The sequence below is a fragment of the Apis laboriosa genome, unplaced genomic scaffold (genome assembly GCF_014066325.1).
Source record: "Apis laboriosa isolate Shangri-la unplaced genomic scaffold, ASM1406632v1 scaffold104_cov149, whole genome shotgun sequence".
Taxonomy (NCBI): Eukaryota; Metazoa; Arthropoda; class Insecta; order Hymenoptera; family Apidae; genus Apis; species Apis laboriosa.
The window spans coordinates 319,048-332,420 of NW_025220694.1; the positions used below are offsets into that span (position 1 = coordinate 319,048).

Consider the following 13,373-nt stretch of genomic DNA (forward strand, 5'->3'; position numbering starts at 1 on the left):
ATTAGCTTCCAAGGGTGTTCGTTAGATGGCGTCGTCTTCGCATTCGTGATAACAGAGAAACCTGCCTTATCGCGTGGATATTCCGAGAAACACGTGGACGATGTAGTTCGATCAATTGCTTCGTGATTCGTCGTCGGTTTTCCGTGAATTCGATCTGGTAGTACTCGAGTATAACGATCGATATCGATGGATATATATATATAGATCGGAAGTAGAACGTCTCCGGCGTTAATGAGACATCCTTGGATCGGCTTGACAAATTGAAACATATTTATTGATCTTCTTTTCCGACACGACCGACTTGCCATGAATATCGTGATCGTAATGGTTTTATTGTTATGAATGATCGATGACGGGATGAGTGGCTTCTCGCGGATAAACGATCTTGATTTATCGCCGAGTGACATAAATCGCATATATCGTTTGCTTTTTATGATTTTCATATTTTCTTTCCTTTATTTATGGTTCTTTATCTTTTCTGTTTTTTGGGCCGTGTTTCCTGTATTTATTTTGTGAGAATATAGAAGAATATATAAAAAGGTAATGATAAATTTTTAAATAGATTAATCGATATTTATGTATTATTTGTACAACTAACTTTGAAACATGATTCACCCTGATTGCACAAATGAATCATCATAAATTCCCGAGGTTATTGTATCATAAGAATCGAAGGTCTCGCGTGTTTTGTTTTGAGGATAACAAATAATCGATTAAATGGAAAAGAATCAATCAAATGTATATTATTTTCCTTCTTTCTTGATTTCATAATGCAATATTTATTTCTACATACCCTCTATATTTAAATATTTCAATCTACTCTTAAGACTTTGTAAAATAAAATTACATTTTTATTTGAATCATCTTCGTTTCAAATTCAACAATATCGTTATTACACGTAACAAAAAATTAAACAGAAATAAACACTTTGACGGTTAAACGTATAGACAGGTATAGTGACAGGTAGGTCGTCAAAAAAATGATACTTGGACGAATGTGTATATAATATTAGAATGTGAATATTGTGTAATATCTAATGAGTAGAAAGAAATACATACAAATATGTATGTATACCTGAGAAACATATCAAGCAATATAACATTTACATTAATTTTTAAATAAGAATGTTAGAAAAAACGTCAAAGAGGAGCATCAAAAAGAGCATTACAAAAGAACGATATAAATTCAACCTGACGTTTTTACAGACACAAATGTCATGCAATGCTGAGGGGAAAGCTAGAGGCAACAAAATTAATAAAATAAGAACTTGAAACTTAAATCTTCTGGGCCTTTTATTTTGTTCACGGTTGTCAGTGGATAATGTTAAGAACAGAACTACGTAAAACCAGAGAAATATAGACTCATAAGACAGGTTTCTTATTGGACACACAATATTGTCTCTTGCTTATAGTTGCCTGTCATTCTGTCCATACTGACCAACCTTATTTTAAGCCTTATTGCATCTACTGCATTGCCTTTTGTCCTCAACTGCTTTACTCCTAACAACGCTGGAAAAATGGAAAGAAAGAAAAATTACAAAGGGAATTTTTCCAATACGTATAAAAGCAGGTTTTATCTCTCGCTACGTTGCGCAAGGATTATATTATTTACTGTGCAAAGCAAATTATTATCCGCGATGTATGTATGTATGCCTCTCTTTCGTATCCAAATTCCATCCGTTGAATAGAATTCACCATCGACAATATATTTTCAGATCATAATTCAATAATATTCGTGACGGGAACGTATTTTTCCTTCTGCTCGATTTCACCTTTTCTTTTTCGATCCTCTCCGCTTCGATTTATCGCGATGTTCTTGCCTCCATAAATTACACCGGCATTCGACTGTTATACACACACAGTTTTCAGAAGCTTACGTCAACCGCGTTCGAAAAATTTCTATTATCTTTCCAAGCACGGGAGAAAGAAAATATACAAGAACTTTTTATCGTCGAACCGACAATAATAAACGATATTTTTTTCGTCCATCGTCTCCCATTCCATTTTCCTCTCTCGATGGTTCAAACAGATAGAACAGACACGATCCGATATACTTTACATCAAACTCTAACAAAGATCTAACAAGACAAATCCGATCTCGATCTCAAATAACACGACCAATCGATCATCCGAAATAATCGAAATTTCAAGATCGAGACGAAGCCTTGGAGAAGCACGGTTAATGGAATAGACTTAGGAAGATTCGGTTAGAAGGGGTTGGGTTCAATCGAACAGACTCTCTCACTCCCTCCCTGTTCCTCGGTAATTCGGCTAGGCGTGTGCCCTTTAAGGTGACCCAGATACCGTCTAGTACTATTTTATTTCCTCCAGTATCTCGCTCTACGCGAGATCCTTTTGTGAGAGAACGCAAGAACTGAAGGGCATTATTTTCGCGAGCCAGTAGTCTCTCCCTTCTGGATCTCTTCACTTTGTTCGACGTTTTCTTTTTCCTTCTCTTTTTTCTTTTTCTTTTCTTTTTTTTTTTTTTTTCATTTCGCTCTAATATCGAACGACGACGCGACGGATTCGATTGCATTTGCATCGTGTTTCACAGGACGCGATTTTATATAACAATGGAAATAAATCGCGTTATTTGAGCGTAAATTAAGAATAGAAATTAATTAATTAACCTTCTTCTTCGTGTTATCGTGAGTGCAATTACAAGTCGAATTACAGGCGCGCGCGCGCTTAGCCTGATCCCCTATAAATAAAATATTATAATTGAACAGATCCGGGCACGCGAATCGACCACGGCGCAATTCTGATTCGACTCGGATCGTTTAATCGGTCGCTGATAAACCGTATCCCGCGTATCTGATGACAACTCAGCGTTTATTACGCGCTGGCCGACCCGTCCACGCGTGTAAACTCGTGCTATAATGTATCGCAACGCGGATGGGATGCAATTGTGCCAGCCCGGTTCGATACCCGCCACCCTTGCATAATTCGATCGTTTTCCGCAAAGTGCATGCCACGCTTTTGTGATATTCCACTCGATCGTGATATTTACTTTAATTATTCGTCTCGTGGAAAGTTTTGCTTGAAATATTGTGCGTGTGTATGCAAGTGTTTTATATACGATATTTCGTTTAACAGGGACGAGAAATATTTCGATTATTTGCCTTTATGTAACAAAGAGAAGTTTTGAATGGAAATTTATCGGTGAATAATTAAAAATAACGAAATTTTATTCTCGATAAAATTGTTTTAAAATCCAATAGCAAAAGCTAAAAAATCACTCCGTATTCGCGTGATTATTTATTAGAAATGTGTATACCTTTTCTATCGTATGTAATAAAAAGATTTCTATTATCTTTCCTTTACGTTACGTTGTTCGCTTGAAATCCATCGATCCGTAATTTCTACTTTACGTCGTTCGTATATCTATATTTGTCCACATCAAATTTTCTGGATTTTCGAAAATTAGGGAGGAATGCCTAAATTTTGAAGAAGAAGGGAAAAACCTCAGAACAATTTACACAGATGTTTAACAGTCCATAATTTCCAAAAACAGATGCACTTGACCATAAAACCTAGTTTGAAAATCTGATATTATATACCATTGATATACCATTTCTAACTTTGAACCGATGCGTGTTTCGCGGTATTCCACCTGGTGTTACACACTTCCTACACGAATCGAGCTCCCTCTTATTTCGCTTATTATTTACCCACGGCGAGTACACGAGCCTAGCTCGGTCCCTGTCTCCGATGATATAACGCCTACAACGTAGCCAGCCTCTCGCGCATAAATTGCGTTCGTACACGTAACCGTTGCTTGATCGCGTTTAATGCGCGCTAAAGGATGATGCACGTAGACGCAAGATGCGATCATAGAACGTGGCTCGACCGTTAATGCGCCCGATACGTATCGCTCTCGTGTATTCCCTCTTATGAATTGCAGTCTGAAATGAAGCGTGTGGCGGAAAACACGGAAGTCCCGACCCATTATCTTCTAATCCACGATCAAATCTTGCGATTGTGGTTATCAGAGAGTATAAAATATTACTCTTTTTTTTATTTATTTTTTTTTTTTAATATATTCAATGCGAGCGAATGTTTTTATTTTGTGATGATGTATCGGTGTACACAATCGCGTACTGAAAAAAAAAAAAAAAATATCAAATGCGAGAGACGAAGTCATCAGTTAAATAGTTGTGCCATTTTTCGCAAATGATTTTTTGATTTTATCAAAAATATCACCGGTGATTTCTCTCAATGTTTGCGTTGAATTAATTTATTTTAAAAAGTTGTAAATCACTGTTGGAAGCGTGCATAAAGTTTGCATTGTGCTGTTAATAACAAAGATTAATTACACAACAAGATCTTGACGAAAATAAATGATTGTTGCTGCGAATTATCGCAAATAGAAATTTTCATTTTTGCCATTCATCATTTGATTCCATTATAATAATGTTATTAAAATAAAATATAACATTATTTTTTCGTACCATTTGTAATGGCAAACGAAAATTGTTCTTGAATAAAATCTGGATTTCATTTTGGAAAAATTGATTGGAAAAAATTTTTTAAACTTACCCCCGAATCGTTAAAAAATTATTAAATTAGTAATTTTAACGATAATAACAATCTTTGATTTCTTATTTGATAATTAAATTTTTGCTTTTCGGCAAATAAATATTTCTTATTACGTTAGAAATACATCTTGAACGAAGAAACTTAGGTCTGAAATAGATTAATGAAAGACAAGATTCAACAGATTTGATATTCGGTTATCATTCGGCGATGTCTCGTTTCGATCGTAGATTATCGCCGTTTTGCTGTATATCTACTATTTTATTAGAGAACTCTGGCAACGTTCCGGGATTTAATTGGCAAGCTTGCCACGCTACGTTTCAGCTTGTAATCTAATCACGATTTGCTCGGTTCACGAATTACCTTTCGGTATAGGCCGCGTGTTGGCTTCACGGATAAAGTCTGCGACATAGACAGCACTGTGAACACAATGCGAATACCTTTTAAAGCTTCGGTTTCGCCTATACACATCGTGGATAAACCAGGATTTGCCGGATCTTCCAAGATATTTATTTTATCCGTTTATATGAACGACCGAATGACGTCTCGCCCGAAAATGTTTGATCAATGATACGAATGATTTTTTTTATCTTCGAACTAATTGATAATTAAAATTTAGAATTATTAACATGGACAGTATCTTATTCTCGGTTCAATGCAATTTTGTTTTATCACTGGACTGCGACTTTTTATGCAAATATATCGCTTTTTATACGTTTCGCATATTTTAAATAAACGACGAATATAAATAATTTTCATAATAAAAGATACATAAGAAATGTATGTATAAAATAAATTATTAATTAAATTAAGTAAAAAATTTATATATATATCTTGTGATATAAAACGATCTAATTTTTTTCAGATAACATCAATTTACGATAAAATTATTGTCACATATCATAATGCAAATTATGATAAATAACTGTACAGTAAAAAAATTACTGATCGTATTACGTTAAAATATTGAATATGTTCTATCTACATAAAAATTCGCAGTCTATTTATAACAATATAATACACGGAGAATATCATATGAAAAATTGTATATAGAATATTTAATGGTAGATTGATTCAAATATTTTATTTCGATATTCAATGAAAATTATCGAAACGAAAAAGAACGATTGTAATTTGAGAACCAGGTCAATGGAGAGTAAACGTTTCGTACTTTCATCATTTCCGTACGTTTCAATTCGAACGTAAAATTACTAATAAAAAAAAAAAAAAAAAAATTAAAAAAAAGAAGTAACTATACAAAGTTCTATATTAATAACCAAGTAAACGAGCTCTACATTTACCAGATTAAAATTCGCTTTCTGAAAACATTTCTAAACATCGTTCTACGTCATTCTACCCACTTACGCCAAAAGGTCGAAGCTATTCTCCCTTTTCGTGGTGCAGAAGAATCAATCGAGACTTCGTGAGGGTCTGCAGTCAGGTGGTTCGCGACACGCGTGATTCGTGCACGAAGAACCAGGAAACCGGTCTCTACCTGTTCGATATCGTGATACGAATGCGTCCAAATCGGTGTTTCCCGTACTATTTTGTACTTTATGTTGTGACTTTCTGGCGTGACTCGTAAGAAACTAACGTGAGTCATTCTTGCAAATCCCCTTCTCGTTATCCATCCCCACGTAACATCACGCGAGAAACTTTCAGTCCTTTGCAAAAAAACTGCCTTTCGTGTATAACTTTTGCTACTCACAGAGATCATTGTGCTTCGATAAATATTCGTAGAATTTCTGCTTTTTCTTTTCTTTTCTTTTTTTTTTTGCACGTTGTTTCTTTATCGATTGATCGATATTCACAAATTTTTAATGGAGTGCAGTTTATATTTGGATTCAAGTATAATTAGTCTTTCGCTTTTTTCTAATTACGTTACGTTCCATCTCGACGAGAAAAAATTATTGTTGAAAAGATTATTTAAATGGAATACCAATAATTGAATGATAAACTTGTGTATATAAAAAGATTTTACATATAGAAGTACGAGTTATTTCCTCAGAAATATGCAAACACGAATATAATATATTTGCAAAGTAAAACAAATATCCGCATAAATTCCATTTCCGTGATATATTCATAAAGTTTGATCTTGCATAAATATCCGCAATTTAATTGAGACAGAATTTAAAGAAATGAACATAGTAGTTGCATCGTCTTTAACTGCAAGTAATAGTACGAGAACAATATTTCCTTTCTAATACACACGAGATATTATTCTGTCTTACCTAACTTGAAGACGTTTATACGAAAATTAAAGCTTCCTTTCAAAAACTTCCAGTCGTCTATTCTTTCACGGAGGACATTTGATACAGTCGACGCAGAAAAACGAACCGAATTCAACGAGACAAGTATCGGTTGTAAACTCTTGTCACGCTCATATTTCATGGATCTTTGGAAACGAGTGTATCCAAGGTACACCTTCTTCCGTTCATTTCCTTGAAAGATCCGTACCGTTGTGCCCCAACTTTTCCTTTTCATTCGTCGAGAAAGGCTTCTTACCCCGCGAGCGAGGAATTTCTCGCTCGTTACACCCTTGTCTCCCGGTGCATTACCATAATGCACAACCGACGAAATGTTAAAATGTCGCGGTCGTTCGTTTGATTCCTTTTATCCAACCACGCCAAGGGACTCTGTTGGCAAGCGTTTTTACGCTGGTCAATCATCAACCATCTCCCTGATTTTATCCGTTTCCTTTTTTTTTTTTTTTTTCGAATTTTTCTTCCGGTTGCTAATGAGATTCGACAACGTTCGTTTCCTTATGTTCCATACGTAGTATCCCAACGAGTTGGTTTTTTTTTTAAATATACACGTGTCATCTGCGAAAAAAATTTCGATTACCAAGTATCCAATGAAACGAAAATTCGTGGCATTTGAATCGTTCAAACTATGATCATCTCAGAGGATACGAATCTATCGACTTTTCCAATAAGTCAATTAATATCAAATCAAGCACTCTTCGCATCAATAGTCTCTCTAATATTTCTTTTATCTCTTTTATCCATTGTACGTGTTTACTTATCTATTTACATCGCTTTTTATTCTTTTTTATTCTTTTCAGTCCACGAATAAAGAGACATCATAACGTCGAACAAACATCGAGCACATCATTGATATAATTATTATTCGATATCTCTTCGTACCTCGATGGTGAAAAAGAAAAAGAAGAAAAAAAGAAAGAAGAAATTATATATATATATATCCGATAGCAGATAGATAATCTCGAGTGCAATGTGGTGCTCGACGAAGCTTCGCGAATGAGATTTCCTCCATAGTTTGATAGCAGATAAAACGGCTCGATATTCGATCGAAAGTCTAAAAGCGAGACCAAGAGTGTTCGGTGTGGGGTGTTGGAACAGGGGTTCGCGATCGAATCGCGAACGTGGCGATCCACCTTCGAAATAAACTGGCCGGCGAGAGGGGGTGGCAGGCGGACAACAGTTTCGCTATTTTATTCCGGGAGGGCTCTGTTCTTGCTCGAAGAAATGGATCGAATGGAAAACGGCGGCCACCGCACTGGAAAACCTGTTAAATACCGCGCGACACAATGGCCGCCATTGTTCCTGACCCGTTCGTCGTTCCCCCTCTGCACGGCAGACTCGCTTTTAATTAAACCTCCCGCGCCATTTTTTTTTCTCTTTCTTTCTTTTTTCTATTTACGGCTTTCAGAAAGTGGTCGCAGACGCTGCGATTCGCCGTATCGATCTCTCCTTGGCGCTGCGATCATCGATGCGGGGCCTTCTCGATTGGGGAAAAAACCTGGGGACGCATTGTTTCGCAACCATCGATTCCGAGCTATTCGTCCATTCGAGGAGGGAAGAAATTTTCTCCGTCGATCGTTGTTTACTTCGTGGCTCTTCGGGATTATTATCGGGCCAGACAATCGCGAGCCTCTTCGATACGATCGTTTGAGGCTAATCCACGAGGCGTAATTTCGAATAGAAACTCGAATGTGAATCGCGTTACTTAGCGAGCGAGATCGATTTCCGACAGAATAATGGGAGTTATTCGATGAAAACGTAAGTTTGGTAAGTTAGTTTGATGGTATACGAGTACACACGAGGAATGGGTTGATTCGAAACACCGTTCGAACGAGATAGCGAAAGAAAGGGTCATCCGTGACGTCAGTCGTTGGTGGAGAAACCTTGAACCAACGAATCGTTTTAGAAAACAGGGAAAAGTAGAAACACTTTGTGTCGTAGTACATACGTTTGATATCGTTGTATCTAATATTAATCTCTTGAGCAATTTTCAAATAGAACTTTTGCTTTGAGTTTCTTGTAAAAAACTAGCTTTCGAAAATTCTACGACTTCTTTAAAAATCACTTCCCAACAATATCTTTATATTAAAAAATAACTTCCATAAAATTCATTTCATTGAAACGAAAGAAAATCAGGAATTCTTTCTCTTCGATAGATATTCGAATATCTCCAAGATCTCTGTATCCGATCGACTGAACCGACTGACACTTTAATTTCCAATAAAAATATCTCTTCAAATCCAACAAAGATTTGCGTAAAAATCTGTTGCGTTTCTTCTAAATTCTTCTGAAAATTCCAAAGATGGTAGCCACTCGACGCAAGCTTTGTCTTCCACAACATTCGTATAATCCTTCAATAATCACCCCATCGTGCAAACAACCCCTTCCAATCCATCCTCCAAGAAGAAATCCATCCATCCGTCCGAGAACGAGGCGAGAATCACGGAATTTGGTGGGATTCGAAGGGTGGGGGAGGAGGTGGTGGTCGCGCGACGCCAGGGTGAATGCAATTTTCACGAGGTGGCGGTGCAGTTCACCCCGCTGGTGCTATCGGTGTGACCGGCTACAGACGAGCGCGGAAGGGAGGAAAGAGCGCGGCGGTGGAAAGACCGGGAGGAGAAAGGAGGAGAGAGAGAGAGAGAGAGAGAGAGAGAGAGAGAGAGAGCGGGGCGGGGGTGCGGGCGAGGGCGAAAGAGGACAGAGAGAGAGAGAGAGAGGGTAGGAGGAGGAGGTGGAGCGCGCGTACACGGAAACACACGTACGTACACGAGGAGCGGCGCGCTCAGTAGTGTGCCAAGTGCGCCCAGTGACGTAGGTCAGTGCTCGCGACTACGCCGCTCCCGCGAGCTGGTGATTGAAGCTCGCGTTCCCGGCCTCCGCTCGCGGTCGCGTCGCGATGATCCTCATTCACGGTTCGAATGCAACGTCGTACCGCGAGTCCACGGTGGCTCGCCGCGTCTTAACCCGGTCGTGCCGGTCACCTTGACACGCGCGGACACCACGAAGGTTAGGTCTGCCGAGTTTTCACCTGCAAGCCGCCGCGGATACGAGAGCGATACGGCTCTCGTCGCCGGGATCTTGAGAGGTGAACCACAACGCGAATAGAGAGAGAAAAGTCTGTGTTCCTTCCGCGATCATTCTTGGTTCACTTCTGACGCATTTGGTGACGATAACGTGGGCTCGAAAGTGGATTGGTTCGTCGAGAATCGGAATATATGGATGCGAGGAGAATCGGTAATGGACGGGGAGAGGAGTGTTGGTGGTTCGTTTCGTTAGTCGTTGGTCTGATTCGACTCGGTATTATCGTCGCAGTACGTGTCGAGGGGGTTAGGGTTTGATGTAATCGAATGCAACAGTCGATACGTGGTGGTCTTCGTTCACTTGGGAGCGTGACGCATCTCTCGTGTGCGCTCGAAAGCTGTAACTGTGCCAAGTACAGTGTGCAATGACGCAGGTCGTTGCTCGTGGAAGGATTATCGCGAGCGTTTATTAACTTTCCTGTCGTTCCTGTTCGTTCCGAGTGATAACGAGGTCTTTTCCTTTTTTTTTTTTTTTTATGCGACGTGTTTTTGTTAACACGTCGAGTAAATAATATGTCGGCTGTAATATGAATGGCTGTTGAGAAATATGGAAACGGAGCACCGGTGATCCCGTTGTGTCGTTTGTGATAGGTTTATTCGGGTTTTGAAAAATATGATGCGGTTCGAAGATGTGACTCGTGGAGTGGCGCACAGAAATGAATCGAGCGCAGTGACATAGGTCAGTGTTCGCGGCGACCGTGCGTCCCCGCGTTCTTTTTTTTTTTTTTTTTTCTTTTTCCATTTCGAACGCACTCATCTTTGAAAACTTTTCGAAACGATTCTACGATCGTTTCGCCTCTAATAAAATTTGTTCGAGATACTCGAAAAATTGTAAATGTTCCAACTTTTTTCGAAAGAAATTTGCGTTTGTGTTTCTATTACGCAAATGATCGTAATCAAATTTTTTTTAATTGATCGAGATTGACACGAATCGAATATTGAAAAGAGGGAATTATTTTGGGGGAAATCTCGAGGAGATCATGATTAAAATTATTATAAATGTTATTTTCTTTGCAATCGTCGTTTAGAAGATTATTGTACGTTACTAGTTTAATCAATTCGTGTTTTATTCTTCAAATTTTAATGATATGCGTTCTAAAAAACGTTTATCGGCGATATCAAACCGTCAGCGCAAAACTTTTCGTGGCTGCAGCTGTTCTACGGAAATTCAAGCGCAACGTGACGTTATTCCAACAATCCAACTCTTCTCTGTGTACACGAGGCGCGCGGTTTACGCTTGTAATCCGCCTTTCCCTCGTGCATCGAGTCCGCGATCCTGGTGCGCAAACGGTTTACGTTCCACGACCATGTTTATTAAAACGAGAACGATTTCTTAGGCATTAATCGTGTCGAATATAAACGATCTTTGGAGAAATATTTGCAAACAATTTGCAGCACGATAAAATTCCATTTGATACATTCGTGATTCATTATTTCAAATCTAATCAAATATCAAGTTATTCGTAGTAATAAATCACGTGGTAAAGATGGTTGAACAATTTTTAAATATTCGCTGTATTCGTCGTATAATCGTTTCTAATATATCGTTCGATAAATGGTCAAGTTGTTGAAAATAATCGTAGATGAAATTCGGTTTCGATTATAAGGTTGGAAGTATATTTTTGCGTGATTCAGGCTCCTGATAATTTCGAGCAAAGTTTTATATTAACGTTGTTAATTTTCCTTCGACACTACGACGATACATTGATATGCAATCGTCGCTTTTACAATACGTTTCTCGTGGCCGGCACGCGGCACATTACGTGCATCGCGTGCAATGCAATTTTTATGTCCGCTTAAGAAGCAATTATCTTGACGTTCGCCATCTAATGTTGACTTTTATTTGATACGAGTCAAAGAAAACGTTCGATTGCATAATTCATGCATTTTATCGATCCCTCCGCGGAATATAAACAGTAAAAATTATTTCCTTAACCGATCGACTCGATCCACTTGCAACGGACTGATCGATCTTAAATTCTTTGGATCCATTTGGATTACTAAACAGCAATCTAGAATTCCATTTAATAGAAGGGAAATTCTACGATGCAATCGAATTCTGTCGATTAAATTAGTTTCTCTTGACGTGAATTATTAATACCTTTCGTATGGTAATTGATAATGGTATTTGGTGTACAATGGGAACAACGAAAACTCACAATTGAATGATTATTTTCTATTATTTTACCTTCCTCTGTGTATACAAAAAATATTAATTTTCGAATTGCACCAAGGCTTCGAACTTCTAAATTTTTTCGTCGCTTTTTAAGCATGCCATTTTTTCCCTTTCTTAATTTTATACATTACAAATTCACTGATACAATTTCAAAACGAGCACGTAAAATCATATTTAAAGACTTAAAACGAGCAAATTTTCGATTCTCGCGAGTAACTCTTTTTAATCTGTTCCAAATCTAATTTAAATTTCTTCAGTTCCGATTCTATCCATGTTCCGCCAATGAACGAAAAGCATACGAAGAAATACAATCTCGTAAAATCTTTTCTCACGGAAAATCATATTCCATCCATCTCACGCGAACAAGATAAACGTATTTTTCAACTCGCTCTTTCTTCAATTTCGATCCGATACGCTTAGCCCCACGCTCTTTTCTTCGTTTCTTCGACAACGAACAAATCTCGTTTCCTAATCCCGAACACACGCGTAGACAGATCGGGGAACCGGCGCGAAAATTATGCCGATCGCGTTCTAACAATATGACGACAGCTTCGAATTCGGCCGGGCCTTCGGCGAAGGCTTGTCGTTCCTGCAGATATCGATCGCGTTCCACGGCTTGTCAAGCTAAGCTGCGAGTCTCAGATTTCTAGGTGAACGTGCGAATTTATCGACAGCTAGGAATATGCCCGATCCTCGCATATATCTCGTCTCGAATAATGATCCTGCCCGTTGCGTTCGAACGGTCATAAATCTATTTCGGCGACTGATGGCAGAGGGGGATGGATCTCGAATAATCGAGAATTATCGAAGATGCATTTCTTTCTAGAAAGCATTTTTTTGAAGAAAGCCCGTTTAAATAATCGAGAATCGAATCGAAAACGAGGTGGAACGCGTCTATTTATAGATCTAAATGGGAGATAATCTATTTTCGATGATCTTTTATACCCTCGATAAGGAAATAGAAGTAGAGCAATGGGACGCGTCTTTTTCAATTTATTCGCCGTACTTTTTTCATTTTTTTATTCGTAGATTCGGGATTTATCTGGACGAAATTTTATTCGTCCTTCTTCGAATTGTAAGATTTTTTTTATCGACGATCGAGTATAATAATAGGAAATTATTTATCAAAAATGATAATTTTCCTTTTTTTGGAAATTCAATAATTTTTTTTTAATAAAATATTACGAAATATTTAAAAATAGATGATATGCTCGACGATAATCGGTAGATTGCAAGAAACACCGTTAAGGGAATTACAAAAACAGGTGTAAAACGTTTTGAGCATTCGGAAACTGTACTTTGTACACCGCATCGT

General features: G+C 38.0%; 1 protein-coding gene across 16 annotated transcripts in view; it reads left to right on the plus strand.

The window, feature by feature from the left end:
• Positions 1–13,373, plus strand: part of LOC122713572 (disks large 1 tumor suppressor protein) — a 524,720-nt gene that overhangs the window by 316,848 nt on the left and 194,499 nt on the right. The gene's annotated exons all lie outside the window — the stretch shown is intronic.